Here is a 16,986-nt window from a genome sequence, read left to right as displayed (position 1 = left end):
ATAGGAAGAGAGACTGTTATCAGTGCTGGAGCTGCTGTTTGTCCGGAAATCATTCTCTCAGTGTCCAGTTTTAGCTCATCATCTCATTGATGCTATTTTATGTGCATTACGTTGTTATACATTCAGTACACATCCTTTTAAAGTTGGATTGCTTTACCATGAAATACAGACTTCTGCGAGTTTGGTTGTAACAGGGCATCTAGTTAGTGATTTGAGAGCCTGTAAGCTGATGGTTCAACAGTGGTATAAATACAGCTACAGGAAAGAGAAAAAGGAAAAGCAAAATAAAAGGGGGAAAGAAAAGAAAAGGGGGAGAGGAGATGGGGAAGAGGGAGTATACTCCTCCTCCCTGTAGTTCATTGCCACAGCTGTATTTACCGTCTCACTTTCCTCTACAGACTGCAGACAAAAAACAGACGATTGAGCGGGTTACGGATTTTAAACTTATTTTTGCGCATTGAAAGTTTTTTTTTTCTTTATTTTTTCTCGAAAACTTTGTCTTCTGTGAGCCTGAGCTCCTCCACACCTTCATCCACCCTACAGAAACACTAATGCCGCTGAGTAGCTGAGGTAAGATCTACCATCCTTACTGTCACTCTCAATGACGATCCTGTTCATTAATGCAATATTACACCCTGGTGTATCCTTCAGATTGGTTTTACTGAAATATCTGTTGAAAGATTTGAAGAATTTATTTCCCAGCACAATACCTGTCACGTGTGGAGTCAAACTCTTAAGCAGTAATGTATGTTTTATTTAGTAAAGCTAGTAGGATTTGCAGTTATTATTACAGATTGGACATATATTATAATATGTCCCTATTCAAAAGTATGATAATTACAAATACAGATATCAAGTTATATCAAGTTTCAGCAGTCAGGCTGAAAAGTTTAAGTTCTAATAAGTTTGTTTAATATTATTGACAGATAGCTGCTAATGTTTGCTATATTATATAATAAACAATTTTAAGCATTTTATAGGGTACTTTTTTCAAATGTGTCTTTGAAAATAAAAATGCATGATGCATGATACAGGAAAAAAGACAGAAATTGAAATACACATGTATGAACATAAACTACATTTATGTAAATTAGGTTATATTTTGCTATTAAGTATTTATCATGGATAAACTTTGTTCTGAAAATAAGTATGGTACACTTTATACTATTCTAAGAAGACATATTTAGTATACTGCTAGAAATAGAGTTGTTGACTGAGATCCAGATGAAAGTGCTGAGGAAGTTGCTTTGTTTTTTGCAGTTGCTTTGTTTCTGCTTACTAAAGGAAGGTGTGTGTGTGTGTGTGTGTGTGCGCGTGTGCATGTGTGTGTGAGTGTGTGTGTGTGTGGGTGTGGGTGTGGGTGTGTGTGTGGGTTGACTGGGAAAGGGGTGTTTTTATATTTTAGTGGGGACCAAATGCCCCTATAAGGATAGAAGCATCTGACAGTTTTTAATCAGCAAAAGGCTTTTCTTTTAATTAGCTGTGTTACTAATTATGTAAATGAAAGTGTCTCACAAGTATACAGAGTATGTGTATTTGTTAAAGTAAGTCTTGTGTCTGTGTGTGTGTTCCTTTTTAAGGGTTAATGAAATGTCTGAGTAAACAAAAAAAAACAAACAAAAAAAAAAAAACAAGTAATATATAAGTAACTGGAGGATTTGAAGCCAGACTTTATTGATATAAACTTCATTTGGTTTCTTTACAAATGTCTGTGTGCATCTTCAAAGACATTGTTATTATGGAAGGCTCTGTGGTGGGTCCAACCCACAGCTAATTCTATATGTGGGTTAAACAAACCTCTTAAAAGTAACAATTCTGTTTAAGGATGGTTTTCTGAGCCACGTTACTTTTGACATGCAATACAATTCAAAAACATCTATAGGACAAAACCTGAGAAAATGCTAAAGCTAAGAGGTTTGATACATATGTGTCTGATTAATATTGATGTTTTCCATTTTTAAGTTTATACAAAATACAATGCATAGTTTAAAGAGAGGGCAGCCATTTTTTTATTGTTAAGGAGAGCATGATTTCTAACTTTATTTAATTGTTACTTTCCTAGTCATATTGGATATTTCTGCAGTTTTGTCCAAGCGCAAGATCAATACATTAAAACATTTTAATAATCACAGTGACAGCTGTGGTGACCTACAGAGCTGAAAAATGGTACTTGCTGTCCTGCTTGACCCACCAGACCTGTGTTAAAGGCTTTTCCACATGTTTCTAACTCACCACATTATGCTGATATGTGGAGCTGTATACTTGGCAAAGGAGTCTTTGGTAAGCTCTAGGTACCTGGCAAGAGTAGCAAATAAAACAGCATCTGGAAAGCAGAGGAAGCATAACTGATTTCCACATCAGACAATTTTCACCTGGTCAGCACCCAGCTGAGCACCTCATCAAAACAGACACCTGAAACAGCTCCTGGGATTTACAGGACTCAGATCATTTGCTGATTTCTCTCCTGTTTCAGTAGTTCAACTCAATTATTTGTAATCAGTTTTTAATAGATTTTGTGATTATATAGGAATATATACTAATATAATATAATAGAATATTTTGGGTGCAAAAGGTGAATAATTCCCAGCTATAATGAGTTTAAATTAATAAAATGGATTTCATTAGATCATGCTGCATAATCATTAGTGTTACAACTGCGCATTAATTGAAGATGACATTAAAAGGGCCAATGTCAGCATTTAATAGTTTTGTAGTGCTTGCTGTAATTCACATTGCAGGATTATATTTATATTAATTTACTTGTTCTGATGCATTTTCAAATACATAGCACACAGATGCTTTTAACTGCTTAGTGTGTGTGATGGGCAGAGAGAGAGAGAGAGAGAGAGAGAGAGAGTATGCCTTACCTACTTTCCACCCAGAGAACATTTACAGTGTCTTTATTACAGTATGTAGTATCATATTCTTTATTTTAGCTCAGCCCAAAACATCTGCTTTCATCAAGATTTTCTGCATGCATGCCAAAAGATGACTAATACATGAACTTAGACTGTTCCTTTTTCTTCGCTATTTCTTATATCTCAGTCCAGATAGCAAACTGTATGCCACTCTAATGATGTTGTGTTTAATTGATGGGTTCGATGTATATCCCTACCCTGCCCTTATATAAGCCTCTGTCACATGTGTGCTCTGTAGTCGTGCTGAAAATTCGGGGCAGAGCTGCTTGCAACCTGGCAGCTACTCAACACCTTGACTTCTGCTCCTTTTACTGTATAGGGTCTGTTTTTACTCTTGTTTCTTTGTACACCCTCTTTTATGTACAGTATGTCCTTCTGTTCCAAAAAAGCAGAGCCTGGTTGTCTTTATAGTCTCTGTGTAATTGAACAGTATTTCCCATGTATTCTATTTGTGTTTGGTCTGGTATGTTAATATAATATTGTCTATTCGTACAGTTGATGTCTATCTCTGGCCCCTCACCCTGCCTCTGAAAATAAGTGTTGGTTTAATTCAAATGCCTGGATTTGGCAGTGGAGCTGCCTGTGCTGGGTTGCTCTCGCCGCAGTGTGTGTGCTGTGGTAAGGGACCTTCCTGCTGGTGGTTAAGCTCTGGAGAATAGCACAGTGTAGGAGCCAGTACCAATTAAAGGAGAGGGGCTAGCGAGCCTCATGTCTGCCTATAGAGGGGAACAGAATGCAATTTGATACTTTGAGGGTAAAATTTAGAAGTAGAACTACACTCTCAATGGTTTACGTACAAAGAGTGCTGTGAGGGGGAAAAGTGTGATTTTTTATCACATACATATATAAATAATGTTTTTTTTTCTCAAAAGGAGAACATTGTTGAAAAGAGCTTTTGTTAAAAATATACATACTTGGACATATTTATACATCTTCATGTTCAGTAATGAAGAGCATTCATGTGATAATAATCGTTGTTTCTGTCCAATGTTGCTGTTAGCTGTCAGAAAATGTCATTAGTATGGAGTATTCATAAAACCTCTTCAATAATTAAATTTTTTACTTTACAGTTATTGGAAAGGTCACACAATATAAAACAAATATCATAAGAGAAACATTTGTTGTACTGTTCCTACACCATTGACACCATATATTAGTTGAGGTTATATCATTTCCATGATGTTATTTTTGTGTTTAGCCAATAAACATTACTATTATAAATAATTACACCACTATATAAAACATTTTGATAACACTTTGATTGAAGGTGAAAATGATATTATTGTATTTAATTAAAACTGATCAGAAGGTATTGTTTTGACTAGAGTATTATGCTGTAATTCAAATAACAGGTTTGTATTAATATCCAGATCTAGTATATTATTATTTCTTTAGTAAAAGCTCCTATATGAAATTTCAACAAAAGTGAAAGAGATTTTATTTTCTGCTGCATGAGTTTTCAAGATAAACTTTGCACTTTGCTGTTTTACAGTAACATGACAAGCTGCATTTGTTTGTCTTAATACCTTCAATAAATAAAAGAAAAAAAAATAATCTAGTGAGGCAATGATGGTTTATAGATGCTATAATGGAGGTAATAGCAGGAACTAACTTGTTTCCTGGATGTTCCAAAACATTAAATGCAACTATGTACTAGAGATAAATATTTTGACATGTTGATCTTTAATAAATGTTGATATTTCTGTTGTATACAATTTTATAACAAGTTGGGACATCTTATTTATGGAAAAAATAACTCAAGTAGTATTGCACTTGTCAAGCATCACACCAACATGTCAGTGAGTATTTTCCTATAACTGCACCTTCTGTCATTTTTTTCTAGGTCAGTCTAAGCACATATATTTATTGAATTGGAGAGCATATTTTAGCACTGTTCTTCCAAAATAATATTTCTTTTTTGCTATTACATAATGGAAAACATATAACTGTTAGTGAAGTTTGAGACACATGGACCTGAGATGGAAAAGTTGAGCCCAGGATGTGTGCATGCATGTGTGTGTGTGTTGTGTGAATCAGTGTGTTTATTAGAAATAGGACACGGGCATGGAGACCTTGGTTTATTCTCACTGTCTTGTTTATTACAGTAACAGCTCTTTGGTTTCACCATATTGCAAGAAAAGAAAAACAAATAGGGTCGAGTGGACAAATATTGTTTATTTTTATTAGGAAGTGTAACAGTAGTAAGCAGTTATAATATAAATGTGGAATCTCAAACCAGAAAACCTGGTGAATGTCAGAAACGGTGAAAATAAATGGAGTACAAGAATAGAGATAGAATTTTTTTTTTTTTTTCTTTTTTCAAAAAAGTTTTGCAAATAGGTTTCGACTTAGTTTGCATGAATAATCATTCCCAAACAGGCTATCTTTCTGGATGCTCTTTCCTTTTTAGTTTTGTTCTCTCTTGTGTTTGCCCAGGACATCCTCTCTGCTCAGCATCTGGAAGCTTCTGTCAAGCCACCCCTGGCTTCTTTCCTGTTCTGTTTTTTTCTTGCACTGCTTTGGGTATTAATGGGTGAAATTACAGGCATCACCCCTCTCTTTCTACTTAAACAACTTCAGTCTTTTAAACTTATAGCTGAAAAAGTCTATGACGTAAACATTTTCCTGACTAATATAAACATAAATAAAAAATAATCTATGGATAATTTGAAACCTTTTAAGGGTAGTGTATTATTATTAACTATTATTGTTTGCCTGTAATTTGGCTTAATATATTAAAGAAATATGGACTTTAGAAATGGTTTGAAATTATGATTTAATGCCCTGGTTATGCACTAGCCATACACAAATAAAGTGATCTTTGTTTATTTTTTCTATTTAACAGTATGAGGTTTTTTTATTTTTTAATTTTATTGCAGGAAAGAAGGCAAGAGTTAAATTTTTTATTAGCAGCTCAGTGTAGGGAGAAAGCAAGGGAAAAACAGGAGTGTTTGCCAGGAGTCACCTTCAGAGTAGACACTGAGTGTGCTGTGTGTTTTTTTGGTCAAAATCTCGAACTTCCAGATGCTCTGATCACATCTGGTGATGTTTTTTTTATTTTCTTCGTATAAATGCGATAAAACATTCACTATAATAAGAACCAGATTTCACTTGATGAGCTCTGCACCAGTGAATGGGCAAATCAGGGAGTAGTAGAGGAATGGCCTGGCAGATGCTAAACTTCCTCTGGCAGATAAACGAGAGCATGGACTATTCTGAACACTGAACTGAATTGAACTGAACTGAAATTAATTTTTCTACGTTGTTCCTTAGTGATCATTTGAGTTTTAAATAGTCATCTTTAAATAACACATTTAAATAACATCTTAGTATTTGACAATTTGTTTTTATATAATGGAAAATAAAATAAAAAAGAATTCTTATTACTTTTGGCTAAGTAATGGTTTCGTCATGTCTTTCCTGGCTCACTAAAAGATTCAGTGCTGCCTAAAAGCTTGATCTGAGGCCCAGAGAAAAGTGCAGGAGAAATGGGGTTTAAAACGCTCTGTCCCTAGCACATGGATACTCTTTCAGACCATGTGTCAGCCATATCTTTAGAAAAACCATCCCAGATGTTGAAAGCAGCATTGTGAGCATTGATGTGCACTTCGCTCAGCCTGTGCTCAGCTCACCTTTCTGTTTGTGCACAAGTCTGCACACAAAGATCTGTTGTTGCGAGTTAATAAGAGTTTTCAGTATTAGAATAACTTGTGCATGTGATTTCTTTTCTATGCCCAGAACTGTCAGATAAAACAAAAGGCAGGAATGGCACACTTAAAAACAAACTTCCCAATACGTCTGAGACTATTGGAGTCTGTATTAGTTTCTGCAAATAAACTTGCCAGCCAACAGAATGGTAATTTGCTCCAGATGTGCTGAGCTTGTTGCCTGTTATCTTAGATTTAGTTCATTTTCAGGAGTGTATAAAACAGTGCAGCACAGATGCACATACAGGAGCGAGTCCTCTCTTTTTCATAATGTGCATACTTATGAGTCTTTGTCACCCTTTCTGTTTGCCACCCTATCAAAGTGTTGGCAAGAATAATGTTTAACATCATTAGATTGGGGTTCTGTGCAGGGTCTGGAGTTCTGTGAGAGGTTATTAGGCTTTAGTTTGCAGAGCAACTAAGCAGCTGGTGGGTCTCAAGCCTGGAGCTGTGATCCTTTGGGTCCTGTTGGGACCTCCTCTCTTTCTTACAACAGGCCAAAAGCACACATACACACACACACACACACACACACACACACACACACACACACACACACACACACACACAGACACTGCAGCCAGCTTTGCACTCAAGGAAGTCTGTAATCAGAGAAAACACTAGAGCAATTTCCATTCATCATTTTGTGTGTGTGTGTGTGTGTGTGTGTGTGTGTGTTTGTTTGTGTTTATGTACAGCACAGTAAAACTTAATGTTACATAATATTGCATAAAAAGGCACACAAACACACACACACACACACACACACACACACACACACACACACACACACAGAAGCACAATAGTGTCAAACTGTTTGGGCAGAAACAGATGGAGTAAAATTGGCTTGGTAATAAGTAACATCATTTAAAGATGTTTAGCCACATGATTGAAGGCTTCCGTATCCCCATTATGTTTTGTTGGACCGATATAAAAAACATAATAAAAAATGATGTCATGAATCAAGGCTGGCCATGTGATTAGAACACATGGAGATGACTTCATCTGTCCAGATAGTGAAGGATAAATAGATCTGTTTGAGATCTTACCTGGAGCAAAACTCATATTTAAAGACACTGGTCTGTTTAATGAACAGTCTACTGTAAAGTAACTGTGCCTTTGTGAGTAATTTCTCATTCTCTGGCTAAGTTGTTTATTAAAGTTTATACTTGAAGTAGATGTTACTCATTTAAGGATGTCTTGTGTATTTTTTTGCTGCTTTTGTTTGTTTATTTGCACCAAATGTGAACCCTGTACACAGGGCGATTTTTCCTAAAATATTTAGTATGTGGTATATTTACACTTATCATAAGGTTTTTTTTATTTATAGGAAGACTTCTTTATTTGGAAACAGAACACTCTGTACCAAGTGAAGTTTCTTCTATTCAAAAACCATAATATATATAGTATCTTCATGCAATATACATTTGAATAATTGATTGTGTTGGACCATGGCTCAAATTAACCCACAGTGCATGCAAATACAGTATATCATATATTTGGCTACTCTCGCATATGAAGTATATCACTGCATTTTATGCTATATTTTGCATACATGTATAACCACTGAATTGTATGCATATGCGACTTAAGATAATACAAACTGATTTAACACAAATTCAGAATAAATCTATTTATTTTTCCTAAGGTTCTATATAGCCTGCCAATGTTTTTTGGCAATTTTTTTTATTGCTCTGCCAACTTATTGTCCTTACAGAACAGTTAATTGTCTTCAGAACAAATAGATAGCCATGTCTGCAAGCAGCAGCTTGTGGTTTCATGATTTTAAATAACATTCAGCACAATACTACTTATATCCAAAACAGCAAGAAGCTGTTGGGTTGGGCTTTTGATTGTATTTAATGTAATTTCTAACACACATAAAAAGAAAATGTGAAGCACTTTTACTGTTAATTATTCAATTTGTGATACTGAGCATATTATCTCTTTTTATACAAAAGGTCAGATTTTTTGTGAGTCTTATCTCTTTCATTGAAGCATGCAACGGTTAATTTAATTTAACATGGACCATTAGGTGTTACAGAAACTTGTAGAGGCTCATATTAAAAAAAAATAATAAATAAATAATACAAAGTTTAAGCTTTTCATTCCTGAAGCTCTCATTTTAAGCCCAGGTTAATTCACTGCAATTGTGGTGATAACCATGATTTATGTTCCGTCATATCCATTTCTGATTCACAGCTAAGTTATGAGAATATAGAATTTTAGGATCTTTTGAGGAATTGTCACTGTAGAGTGAATCAGACCCTTAAACACAATGCGATCATAGTCACAAGGTTGTGGTGTGAATGACTCATCACTCCTGTTTTTTTATATGAATGGCTTCATATCTTTTGGTTTTCCGTTTGACCTGTGCTGTTTTGGGTGGAAGTGTTCATAGCCGGAAACTGAAGAGGAAGAGGAGTTGAGTTATAAACGCTTCCACTTAGATTAGACACTTTGTTCTCTTTTTTCTTTTTGCACAACACTTCTCATGTACACATTCCAGCGGACATTACAACAAAAGTTACTCAGCAGTTTGGATTTCGGAAAAGCATGATGAATCATTGTAAATTATTTGGATAGTTTCATTATTACTTTGTGGTATTCAATTGTACTAATCTCCTGATTCATCAATCAAATGTCTTAGTATTAAATAAATGTCTTAATTAATAATTTCTAACACACGGCTGAAAATCTCATAAGTTGTTTGAAATGTGCTTAGTTTTGAATAAACAACATGGACAGGGCCAGGTTTTGCACCAAAGACTTTTTTGTGTGTACTTAATTCCCACTAAGGCAAAGAAGTTATCTCCTACAATTATAACTTTGTTACAAGCTCTCAAACTTATACCTGGCTACCGATTGAAACTTGAATTGTCCACCAAAGTAAATTATAAGCTTAGAAGGAATCATTAAAAGGAATCAGCATCCTGGCATATAAAATACTCACAAAGGCTTGAACCTACAAGGTAGCCGCAAAGTGTTTTTCCAGGTAAAATGTTTAAAAAGCTAAATATTTTCCTGTACATAATATTCCTTGAACATAGATGTTGTTCTTTATTATACTGGAAAAAAAATCTAATGATCAGACATTCATTATTTGAAAGTTGAGATAATCGGCAGAAACCTAGTGTTTAAATTTTATTTATTAGCTTTGGGATTTATTCTACCCAGTAACCACTAAGCCATCATTTATTCATGTGTCCTAAATGAATGTACAGATGTGCAAGTACTGAAATAGTCTGCACTTTTACTGACTGTCCACTAAAGAGTTCAGCCTTCAAAAAAAAAGCTCTATAATGAATCAAAAGTTTCAGGTTAGGAATAATTGTGTTGAATAATTGAGGTGTAAGCTGGACATTTACAGTGTTTAACATGCCTCCCTAGATCACTACAATTCTCTGTTTACTTTTGCCCACACAAATATACTGCATATATAATTATGGTTGTGTATGGTCATGTTCTCTCTTAGAGCTCAAACCTCAGCGTCACCCTTCTCTTGAGCAAAACACTCCTTCTAGGTACAGGGTTGAGCTGTCGTTCTTGCTGTGTGAGCATGGGTTTTCTGATATATATGTGGTAGAGACTGTGTGAGCGTGTGCAAACCATACATTTGTACAGAAGTGTGTTGTGTTTGTGTGGCCAGCACATGTCCCAGGACCAGTAAAGCCACAGTCATGCAGTCTGTGGTTATATGGGCTCCAGTGGAGAAACAAAACAAGCCGTCAAAGCACAAGGACATTTTCAATACCCCTGGAGTCTGCAGCTGCAGCAAGCTAAAATGCCTTTAAATGGGAGAAACCTGGTTTTAGAAACATGCTAAAGCCATTCATTGTTGCTATCTTGCTGCACTCATAAAGTTACTCTTGACAGAAGGGACTCAGATGGTATGATGTAACTATAGTTGTGAACAGGGATGGAAAATACTTTAGTGATTGTTTTTTTGTTATCGTACTTAGATATTTTTATGGAAGATTTATACTTTATTTAAGGATTATACTTAAACACTAATATGCTAGTAAATGTACAGGAGGGAAAAAACTTCACACACTGTAAGTAACAAGTTCACAAGTAACAAGTAAAAATGAAATACTAGTCTAGCTACTGTCACTTTTTTATTGTTTAAACTTATTCACATTAAACTGTGTACAGCTAATTTGTTTTTGAGAGAAGACTTTTGCTATCAAATCTTCAAAAAGCATGTTTAAGTAAGTAACTTTGCTAGCAAGTTCTGTATTGTTGTTAATGGCAACTGAGCATTTATTTAAGAGTTTTGCAATGTTCATTAAATTTAAACTTGATGTTTGGGATATTCATTTAGGTTTTTTTTTATCAGTAAGAAAATAGTTATTTGTATTTTTAAATACTTGAATTTGTTTACATATAGGCATAGATATTTTCCAGCTTTCACATAATTTGATTTTGGCATTGTATACTTACTTTTACTCACTTACTTCTTGTACTTTTTTCATTTCACTTAGCAGAAGGACTAATACTTCTTAAAAACAAAGAAATCCACTTTTGTTATATATTCAATTATGTATAGATTTGGTCATTTATGTACAGACATTTTTGCCACTGGTATGAATGGAACAAACATAAGCAGTTGCTTTTTAAATTTCCATGTACTTCTTGGTCTTTTTCACACTAGCCATGTGCTGTTTTGTTAGAGATACTGATGATGGCCTGTGCGATGGGGCGGTGTCCACTCTTGTTGGGAGAGAAGCATGAGAGAGCTGCAGAGGGAGATATGCAAAGGAAAGGGGCCACATATCCTGTTATTCTGTTTGCAGAGGACAGACCTGAGCATTGCATTGGATAACTCAAGACTGTTACCCAGTGCCAAATTCAACAAGGTTAACACTCTAATTCTGTTGAAAATCAGGCAGTAGATCTTACATTTCAGGATTTTGGAACTGAGCAATCCACAGCATGTGACAAATATAAGACTACAAAGAGATTCCTAGTTGAGTTGTTACCTGGGAATGGTTCGAGCTAAACACAGTCATTTGTCTGAGTAAAGAACTAAGGCTTTGCTTTTTCCATTGCAGAAGGTGTTTGTAATGATGGGTGAGATCTGTGCACTGTGGGGGTTTTAACATATCAGATTGACAGTAAACAGCGGCCCTATCAGTTTCCACAGAGGAAGCGTTCACATTATCACAGACACTAAGCAAAGTGCAGGTAGTTGTGCTTTTGCTGATTTGCTTCTGGCAAATGCTGCATTCTTTCTATACAGTGGAACCCGGTTATGGTGCCGGCCTAGGGGACGCCAAAAAACGTCGAGGTAACCGATGATCGAGATAAACGAAAACCAATATGGCGGCAATATATTAACGTGCTTGAAATTTCTTTATGTACATGATGTGCGTTATTAAATGAGAATGTACATGCACGTGTTTTTGAAGGTTTTTTACACAACAGCGTTGCCGAGATTTGTTTGATTGGTCATGCAGATCGAGATAATCTGTAATGCGGATAAGGAGGCGGAGGCCGAAGTAAACGCAAACAAAGTTTATTGAGAATACTCAGAAGATAATCCACCTATACTTGTAGCGAAGCAGTAATATCCAGTGGTGCGCTCCGGGAGCGCGGTCCACGAAATTCTGTGAAAGCAGAGACAGTTCGTGTAGAGAATCCACGGATCCGCGCTATGGAAAGCGCAGCGCTGGGGAGCAACGGATACACGTGGTGCAGACAGCCTGAACATAAAAAACAGCAGGATCGGGGTAATCCGGGGGGCCGTTGAGAGAATGTGGAGTCCGAGAAGAAGGGTACGTAGCGGGATACGTATACGCGATTACACAGACCGCCATGAACCAATATGTACGATCATGCACAAACAATAACGGATCGCGAGTGTGTGGAGGTGAGGGGCTTAAATAGGAGATGGGATGAGTGAGTGAATAAGAGTCAGGTGTGTGTGATCAGCATGACTGCGACGAGCTCCGTGCAGGAGAAGAAGCAGGGTGATTCGGAGAAAGCGGCCGCCAAAGGGGCGTAGCAGGGGGATTCCTGACATAACCGACGTTAAGTGGCAAATTTGCCCTCCCTTGTGCTCGAGATATTAGGGCTCGGCGACATAAAAAATTCGACATAACCGATAAAAAAATGCTAAAACAAATAGAGAATTTGGCGGTTTCACTTCAAAAACGTCGCCTTAATAGGGTTGTCGAGTTAACCGAGGTCGAGATAAGTGGGTTCGACTGTATAAGTATAATGACAACAGTGGTGGGCCGTCAGGCCAGCAAAGACTAAACACTATCAGAAGCACTGACTAATATTTACAACCTAAATTCTAATATTTGTTCCATGAAATTCTTTAATTTATTCCCAATAGTTTTTTTCTGTTTATTTCATAGCATTTCTCTTGGCTGCACTGCTTCCAGTATGTGTATGTGGAGGTTAAATTTTTTGTCCAATCAGATTTCAGCCTCTATTAGGTTAGGTCAACTCTATGTACTGCCATGTCAATCTAATCTGCCCAGGGCCTTCAAAGTCTGTTCTGCTGCCCCTTTTACCATGGTCTCCTTTAAGAATTAGCTCTGTTTCTTTAACCAATCAGATTTCAGCTAGCTGGTCCAGAATAGTTTCAGAATTTTTCCATGCTCCGATTGGTTGGTCAGAGGGAAACTGTTACAGCCAAGTTCGACTAGCAAACACATGTGTATCGATCTGTACACATTAATACATCTGAGTTAGACTTTTTTATGCCTATGAAGGAAGAGACATTGATTTGGTCACCGACATACTTAAAAATAATTTTTTCAGAAAAGCTAGACATCGTGAGGAGGTTGGACAACCCCGAAGCTAGCTAGCTTGTCTCAGCCCGGGAAAGGGTTTGTTCTCCACTTCCAGAACAGTGAATACGAGCGGTACCACTGGCTTACAGCCTCTGAGGAGCGGTGCAAATTATGAGTATGCGTCTCTGGTGAGTAAGTTGTATTTTTATTGACATTTTTATGTTTTTGTCATGTTATTAGACAAATATTGATTCTGAACTGCTTCAGATGATGTAGGTGGAACAGTTGCGGTTGTAGTGTAGAGGTTTGGAGCTTGCTTTAGTGAAATGGTATTCACCTTACATATGCGACATGCCTCTCTCTTTGTAATGCCACATGTCTTTATATATTGTGATTTTGTATAGCATTGATGATTTCTATAAGTGCGACATGATAGTGGTGGTATTAAGAGGTGGATTTAGTCGGGAAGGCCCAGGTACCAAATGCCCGTCACAAAATGACAGAAATGTCATAATAAATGATTGTTTCTAATGAAGCCTCAGATGTCAGAGAGTAAAGTAACAGGTATAAATGCATCCTGATAGTAGATACGTTGACAGTTTCATTACTTACTTAAAAAACTCGCTGCAAACACTTTTCCAGAAAAAAACACATCTCTCTCGCAAGCACACATTTTCCCAGTTCAAAAGTGTCAAGATGCACTTGCTTATCATATTTTTACTTTTATGTGTGTCCTTCTGTATTTATTCCTCTTCTATCTCTCTCTGTCTCACTCTGCTTCTGCTTTGCTTTTTTCTTTCACTGCTCACAAGGGTCACATCAGCTCAAGCTCAGTGTTTTCCACTCTTATTGTGGTTGTTTGGGGTATTACATTGTGGCTTAGAGCATTTATTTATATACAGTGTTGGGCCACAAACACCCATAAATGCAATTTGTAGTCATAACAGTTTAATTTAAATAGTTTCTTGTTTTTGTTCTTCTCCTTCTTCTTCTTCTTCTTCTTCTTCTTTCGGCTGCTCCCAATCGGGGTCGCCACAGCGGATCATCCGTCTCCATACTATTCTGTCCTCTACATCTGCCTCTTTCAAACCAACTACCTTTAATGGAATAGTTTATGTCAATAAATTAAAATAGCACAAAGCTGTTCTTGAGCACTGCAATCTTTCTGAAGAACAAATAAATCATCCTACTACAAAAATGTAAACATGATATGGAAGCTTTTGGCAAGCAAAACAGAAAGATTGTGCCATACCACATGCTTCAGATATACATCATGCAATATGGAAAAGCAGGGTGTGGTCCACTACTATATGTCCCATTGAGTCACTGACTTCACAATGTTGATTAATGTATGAAAGGGGGCCATGAACACCAACACTGCTTCAACACACACTCAAACAAATCTACAAATCCATAACCCCCATCATGTGACACTATCCTGAACCCCCAACATGTGGCACAACCCTGAACCATAGCCACAGACAGCAGTGGTCTGGGATGTGAGTGCCTGTTTGATTCCAGCACAGAGGCACAGATGTTTTGGATCATGGAATTTTACTCCAGTTTACAGTAATAGGGTTTTACTGGTGCCACTGGTTTACTGAGTCTCTGAGCCAGCAATGTGGTTGCTTGATCATTAACCATCTCTCTTTGCGCCTCTGTCTGTGTGTGTCAGTCTGAGACAAGTTTTATTTTTACTGCGCTGTTTTTGTGGGGTTCAGTAGGTTGAACGCTATTAATATAAGCTTATTTAAATCATTAAGCTGTTTTTATGCATTAAGGTGATTTCTCTAGCTATTGTTCAGTATAATGGCACGGCGGGTAACTTTTCCACCTTAAAGCTTTAAGATTCCCAAGATAACTGTCAGTGTTAAGTTTCACATGTTCTCCTTCTTTCTCTATGGGTTTCCTTTGGGTTCTTTGTTTTTCTCTGAACTCCCTAAAACATGCTGTTGGGCTGAATTAGGTGAGAATGAGTGTGTACATGGTCCCCTGTGATGCATAGGCATCCCATCCTGGGTCTATTTTCACCTTGTACCCAGTTTTCCTGAGAGCCACCATGAGCCTGACCTTCAGGATCCACCATGACCTTGACAAAGTGAATGAAAAAACTGAATGAATTAAATGGTATTTTATGATACATGTTATTTTTTTTTGTTTGTTGTTGTTAAAAATACAAGCAAAGAAATTGTTAATTATTTATACAAAATGTTTAGGTCACTTTTACTCTTGAGTTTTAACACATTCTACATGATAGTTTATCTCAGCAAGTAATAGCCTGGCATACATTTTAAACATAAGCCATGGAAATTTAAATTAAGAAAGGTTTATTTTCTATATACATTTTGTAGCTACATAAAAAGTTGCTGATCGAGACCATTGTTAAAAGAAAAACGCATTTGTTGATTTTTACAAGGAAATTTATCTTTTGTTTTTCTAACTGTTTAAATCGAGCTGTTTTTATATTGGTTATGAAACTAAAAGGGATCTTAATGTCCATATTTCACTCCATAAACTATGGCGGTTTTAGCATGTTTCTGGAGTAAACCAAAAGTTTGTTTTGTTTAAACTTAAGACGGTATTTCCTTGTTGTCCACATTTATCATTTGTTAATGGAATCTAATGAGCTGCTTGATTAGCATGGTGTAATTTGAGACTTTGCCTGCATCATTGCACCCCACATCAGTGGTGGTTGGCCCAGCCATTTTTCACCCTCTGTTATTTTCCTTTGCTCCTCATCTCTTCATTCCAAAAAGTGACTAATACTTTCTCCCTTAATTAACACAGTCTCAAACAGGAGGGTGAGGGGGAAAGGAAATAATAAGTGCCATGTGCTCCATGTGTGTAATTTCATCATATAGTATAAGAAGTACAAAATTGCCAAATAGGAGTTTGTTATTCAAACATCTTTCTGCATTATGGGAATGGGAATCATGGGAAATCTAAAAGGAAAAATTTTCCCATATGAGAGATTTTCACTCTTAGTTTCCAGAACCACTGGTGTGACTGGACATTTATGATATTGGATTAACCCCAAAATGTATTATCAGTGTTTACAAAAAAATATATATTTTTTTTAATTTCTGAATTTTGTCTAATTTCGAAATAAATAAATTTGAAATAAAGTGATTGTTTTGAATTTAATAAAATAAAATAAAAAGTATTTAATAAAAAAAGATTGCATGTACAGACAGTAGCTATCATGTTAAAGCCAGGTTTACAGTTTTCTTTTGTCAGAGCACATCATTCCAATGTGTTAAAAAAAAGTATACTAACTAGTGTAGAAAAGACATGCGTGTTTATATTGGGGCTTCAGTATAAAGTTAAATAATGTCTAACATTAGTTCTTCCATATGATTTAATTTTGTATAGAATTTGTATAGTGTAAAATATGAGGTTTCTAAAACTTCAGGGTAAACATCTGGATAATTAGAAAGATGAGCTTGCAAGGTAAAGATTTATGTGTCACTACTGCAAGACATTGTATCTCTGAGAATGCTAATGTTCTTAACATCTGTTAAGAAAACTTTTCAGATTTCTCTTCAAAAAGACTGCACAATTTGTAGTTATTTTAAAAAGCATTAATATATACAAGATTTCAGACAGTCAAGATCA

General features: G+C 36.1%; 1 protein-coding gene across 1 annotated transcript in view; it reads left to right on the top strand.

The window, feature by feature from the left end:
* The first annotated feature begins 336 nt into the window (after positions 1–336).
* Positions 337–16,986, top strand: part of pear1 (platelet endothelial aggregation receptor 1) — a 34,055-nt gene continuing 17,405 nt past the window's right edge. Inside the window, 1 exon segment of the mRNA XM_046846715.1 lies at positions 337–570. The gene's annotated coding sequence lies outside the window, so the exon portion shown is untranslated.

Source organism: Silurus meridionalis, chromosome 4 (assembly GCF_014805685.1).
Source record: "Silurus meridionalis isolate SWU-2019-XX chromosome 4, ASM1480568v1, whole genome shotgun sequence".
Taxonomy (NCBI): domain Eukaryota; kingdom Metazoa; phylum Chordata; class Actinopteri; order Siluriformes; family Siluridae; genus Silurus; species Silurus meridionalis.
Note: the sequence above shows the minus strand (reverse complement) of the source record. Positions and strands in the feature narration are given on the sequence as shown.